A 5,887-nucleotide genomic window follows, 5' to 3' on the forward strand; every position below is an offset into this window, starting at 1 on the left:
CGCGTTCCTCCACACGTTGCATTACAATTTCTGCGACAACAACAGCAACAGGCGACCCCATGGCTGTTCCATCCAACTGTATGTAGTGTTTACCGTTGCACTGAAAGTAAGTCGATGTAAGGCAAAGGTTCAGTAAGTCTATGATGTCCTCTGTCGGTAACGGTAGTTTAACAGTAGTTTGTTGTATAGCGGTCTCGGTACACTGTAATGCCAATTGAAGTGGAATACTGGTGAACAGTTATTTCACATCAAAAGACACAAGTTTGTAGTCGCCAGGTATCTGTACTGTCTTAATAGCGTCAATAAAGTTCTCCGTAGAATGTCGTTTGCGTCTTGATTTGTCAGTGAGGGGTTGCAGTATGGTCGTCAAGTACTTAGAGAGTTGATACGTAGGGGGCCCACATGAGAATGACACTAGAGGTCGCATCGGTATACCCAATACCAGAGTTTCGGTAGTCCGTAAAGTTTCGGTGGTTGTGGTACAGAACACCTCAGTCGATAGTAGCGTTGAGTGTCAGTAGCGTCAGTCTTTTTAAGCGTAAGTATTTTGCTGTTAAGTTTACGTTGAAGAGCTGGCGTCGGGTCACGTTTAAGTTCTTCGTAAGTTTGTTTGTCGTTATAACAACAGTGACACGTCCTTTGTCGGCTGGTAGTATAACAATGTTGTTGTCGTTTTTCAGTCGTTTCAGTGCTTCTTGTTCGTCTTTTGTCAAGTTATTGTCATGTATAGAGGCTGATTGTACCGTGGAAGTAATTCTGCTTCTGATGTTATCCTTGGCAGATTCTGATAAGTCTCGCTGACGAGACAGAACCGCCTCAGCACTAGATACAATAGAATCGGTCGGTATCCGTTTAAGCGTCACTGAGTGTACGTTACGTTCACTTGGACGACAGAACGAACGACTTGCGAACAACTACATCAGCTCGGTAAGTACTGTCAGACGAATACGCCAAAAACTTTGGTTCAACCACCGCTGAAAGACCACGGTCTCGTTCCTGCCGGACTTAAACTTAAGTCTCCGTTGAACACACAAGAGGCCATCCAGATCGTCAAATCCACCTGCAGACGTCTGGTAAAAGCGCGGATAAACGACTGTCACAGAAGACTCAACTACTGCAACAATAAACTACAACAACAACTTGACAAACTTAAACAACTGTTACCGACTAACTTACTTGACACTGTCACGACAATCGCCGACAAAACCACAGAACGCGCTCGTACTGAACAAGAACGAAAACTGACAAGACTTCAACACAATAAAGACAAAAAACAACCGAAAACTGACGATAACTGGGTCAGGAATATTCCTTCCCGTCCCTTAGACCAAACCGAGACTCACGTACTGTGCTACGGACAGACTCACCTTTTCCGTCATGCATTTTTTATCATAGTTGTTTTTATTATTGTAAGTTTACTTTTTATTGTAATTTTAGGTTTTTAGCCTTTTTATTTCGGTTTTAATCTTGTCATGTGCATTTGAACATTTTATGAAATTTGCGCATTATAAATGTCATTGTTGTTGTTGTTGTTATTATTATTATTATTATTATTATTATTATTATTAAACACTCAGTGACGCCTAAACGGTCATATGTTGCGTTGAACTGTTGCAATCGTTTGGCCGGGCTTCACAGATATCTTTGACAACTGCTCGGGACATTATAGAGGTCCTCCCGGGTCTCCCAGGGAAGAGGGAAGCCTGTGCCCCTCGATCCCTTAAAATTCCACTTTTCCCTGCTTCCTTATTAATAAATTCCTTTGTCCCCTAATGTTTTTGTCAAAGTTTCCTTTAAGAGTATAGATACCCCTTGTTCCCTCGAATTAGTCCCAAAAATATCCCTTGCTCCCTTGAAATATAACCTCAGGTTGTCTTGTTCCTCAAGTTCTTGATTATAAATTACTTAAGGAACTTTGAGTTTTTTTTGTACCACGGGTCATTGTTTTGTTGCAGTTGTTGTTCTGGTTGTTTTATTCAAGGAGCTACGGGAACCGTTCTCAATAAGGAACTTTGAATCACAAATCTAGTGTAAACTAAGCTTGTGTGACAGCGAGATGAAACCAAAACTGGAAGGTGTACATGTAAAAGAAAAGTAGGAATGAAAAAGGACCTTCACTTCTCAACAGTGGAATGTGTGAATTCAGGTGTCTACATTTTAGATGAGTATTTTCGAGTATTTACTAATTTTAGTGTTCTTTAAGTTATCAATATTTTTTGTAACACTCACCCGTCTCCATTCACCGACACATGCCATTAGGGACAGCGCGTCTCCCAACCCCAAAATGCATCGGGAACGAAAGAATATCGAGATCGAAATGTATTGTGGGCCAAAATATAATCAGATAGTGGGAGCCTGGTCTCTAACGCTTGAAACGCCTGGTTGATTTCAGCTTTAAAACGCAGTTAGCGACCACCAGCCCACGTTTTCTCGAAATATTTCTGAAAGGAAACACAAATTATCCCTCGAACGTCTCAGTCACAGAAATTTTTGCTCATCAGATCAGTTGTGCACCACGGTATTCATTATCTTGCAATTCATTGACCTATTTGTTACCAGTAAACGAACCTTAGCTTGTGTTGTGTATGTAGAAATTATATGTAGTTTCTTTAATTTGATTAACAATAATCGTAACGGCTTGTCGTGTATTTAATGCAGTAATACAGAACTTCATACCGTAATCCCATTATAATTCCACACACATACCAACATTGAAAGCCTGAAAATATATAATATAATATATAATAATATTTATCTGTTTTTTTTTTGTTTCTGCATGTAATGTTTGTTTCAGATTTGTTGCTTAAAAGCAGTAAAAACTCTAGAACAATATGAAATAACTATAAGACAATATTGAAATGACAATAGATGTCAGACATGTACTCAGAGTCCAATTTTCCTTAGAATGTTACTCGAGCCATGTATGGCAAAAAAATATTAAATTAATAGTAAACTTGTTGCAAAATCAATATAGTTCGCACTGTGCCGTTCAGAACTTACATGTACATGTACAAGCATATATCTGTGGTGGGGATCAAGTTGATAAAAATCCTACGGAAATGAGCTGATTGATCAAATATTTATGCAAAGCACGATGCCCAGTATTGTGATAGCTCACTGAAATTAAATGTGTGAAACACAAGACTAGTTTCACCTCATGCCAATAATGATTTCACATGCTTATCCCTGTTCTATTTAACAGAACATCAAAACCATGGCCTAATATTATTATTAATACAAGCTGCTGGAATAGTCTTGAATGACTGCTCTGTCCTTTTTTTGTTAATAACAAAATGATTTCAATTGAAAGAGACCTGGCATGTTCCATATAGGTCGTCCAGAAACAGTTAGAATCAGCTTTTAAAATTTCACTAGTCTGACCTGTAATGATTTCATATATTTTCTAGTGTGAAAATGTTTCCTGCACTAAATGCTCTAAATAATGATATCATCTTCTCTATTTAGCACAGCATCAAACAAACAATTTTGCCAAGGGACCTGTAGATCCAGGTTTTCATTATCCCTGGTGATCTTTTTCATTTTGATAGAAGTAAATTATGATGATGTTCTTCACAATGAAGAAGCTAAAGACCTGTGGATAACATAAACCAATATCATAAGCCAATATCATAAGCCAATATCATAAGCCAATATCATAAGCCAATATGGCAGTAGCCTGCTAGAAGGCTAGTGTCAGGTTGCACAGTTATCTCTAGCTGTTCAAATCGTCACGAAAACATGTACAGCCTGCTACTGATCATATCACAAGGGCCATTTTAGAGATGAAAACTTAGGTCAAAAGGTTTCTAAAAGCACTCTTCTATCTTTGTACTACACTAACCACATGTCCTGCATTTTTCATGGGGCAGTGCATTTGGTTCATGTTAGAAGGAGTATTCCTTCCCAACATTGTTGTCTTTCTGTTGTTAAAGGATTTTGTGTTTGCAAACATGTGTTGTAAATATCAGAATAGTACTGGAAATGGGTCATGAAATAGGGTTTTACACATAATGCTCAAATTTGTTGTCATTATGCAAATGCTTGATGATCAAAAAATCTCACTATATATTATGCTCAAAAGACATCGGCCAGTTTTTGTCACTGTTATTCCCGCATAATGCTAGATTCTTTTGCCTTGCTATTATGCTCAAAATAATGCCAGCACAATGTGTAAAACCATATAATGACCACTAATGGGGGTGAGGGAAAGATGGAGTGGTCATCAGTGGAAGTTGTGGCACTTCCACAATAAACAAACTAAAAATTTGTTTCACACTGACAAGAATACGGCTTCGTCTCTGCTCACGGGCGACACAAAATATAACCAGTATTGGGTCAGGTGTTGCAAGAAGATCGATTCTTTGATCACTGGACCTGTTAACCATCAGAAAAGAGGGCTGTGCAAGGCTACCACAGCTGCGTTTACCAGAGTAATAACACCACATATATCAGTGCAACTCTGCAGGGAATAGTTACGGCATCGTCAGTCACATTCATGACCCTGCCAATTAGTCACACTGGGAGAGTGGGCAAGCACCAAATGACTCTTTTTGTGCGTTCCAACTTCTGGAATGTACCGTGCAAAATCATTGATGACATCAATGATGTCTGGGGGAGGTTGCCAAGCCAGCATCTTACAGTATATGATCTTCATGAAAGGTCGCAGCTCAACATCTACCAGTACCCAATGATTACCACCATTTTGAGGGTTGCCAATGAAAGTTTTGTCATTCCTTTGTCCCACATTCAGAGTGAAAACCAGCCTTTTTAATGGTCCAGGGTTAAGTAACTTAGCTTTCCTCATCATCTTGTTGTGGATATTAACAACGACATTGGGCATAGTAGCATGGTATCATTTTGCATGTCATTAAGCTGTTTTAAAACCCATGTGACGTGATCAGTATAGACCCAGCCTTGCATTCCCGATGCAGCAAGACAGGCAAGCTCATCTGCAGTCAATCCTGTTAATTAGTAACAACATGATATACTTTTCATCTGGCTTTATTAAATATTTTCTAAGGGAGTGGGATAATAGACCTCAAAAAGTAGAGTTGCAGTGGGCTGCTAGCGGACAAAGATGTATATAAGATTATAAATTTCTAAGCATCACTGCTTTCTAATATAACAAAACTGTGATACTGTATTGGAGATGGCATCCCCCAACCCCCCCCCCCCCCCTCCCCACCCCCTTTCCACCCTTCCACACCATGTCTAAAACCCTAATCGCATTTTTTCAGCTACAAAATAAGCATATCCCATATTCTATTTTACATCATTTTACTTTTTCGGGCCCGTGCACGCATTTTCGTTTTGTTTATCTTTAAATTACATAAACTTTATTGCATATTTTAGCCGGTTCCAGTACTAGTTCAGGATATACCTGGAAAAATAAGCCTACACATCACGACATCACTCCACATGAAGTCATTTCTTAATTTTCTTTAAAAAAAACCTACCATAACTTGGTAGCATATCGTCAGTAGGATTGTCCCAGATCATGGCTTTGAATTTGTCGATCGATTTCTCGCCGAGTTTTGGGCTGGCGAAAAGCTTTCGAAAACCACCTCATCTCAGTATTGTAAGCACTGGGTTTGCCCTGTCGACGGCTCAACTTTGCAAGGATCATTCTATACATAAATATTGAACAATGCTTGGAGCAATTCAAGTGAAAAATTTTATTCAGGATTTACCTTACCCGCTAAAAATGATAAAATTAACCAGGCCTACTAATGTTAGAGACCAGGTTCCCGCTGTCTTGTTATATTTTGGTCCATAATACATTTCGACCTCGATATTCTTTCGTTTCCAAAGCATTTTGGGGTTGGGAGACGCGCTGTCCCTAATGGCATGTTTCACCGACCATTTCCTCCCCGCCAGCCGCCATCTT

At 39.3% G+C, this 5,887-nt stretch overlaps 1 long non-coding RNA gene across 1 annotated transcript; it reads right to left on the reverse strand.

Annotated features, from left to right (window-relative positions):
• Positions 1-2,631: 2,631 nt before the first annotated feature.
• On the reverse strand, positions 2,632-5,886 carry LOC149107721 (uncharacterized). Its single transcript, XR_016209161.1, has 2 exons — positions 5,457-5,886; positions 2,632-4,961 (listed from the first exon to the last, which is right to left on the reverse strand). It is a non-coding gene; the product is annotated as an uncharacterized LOC149107721 (long non-coding RNA).
• Position 5,887: the final 1 nt, after the last annotated feature.

This window comes from Orbicella faveolata, unplaced genomic scaffold (genome assembly GCF_042242905.1).
Source record: "Orbicella faveolata isolate gen_17 unplaced genomic scaffold, um_ofav_v1 contig_26, whole genome shotgun sequence".
Lineage (NCBI taxonomy): Eukaryota > Metazoa > Cnidaria > Anthozoa > Scleractinia > Merulinidae > Orbicella > Orbicella faveolata.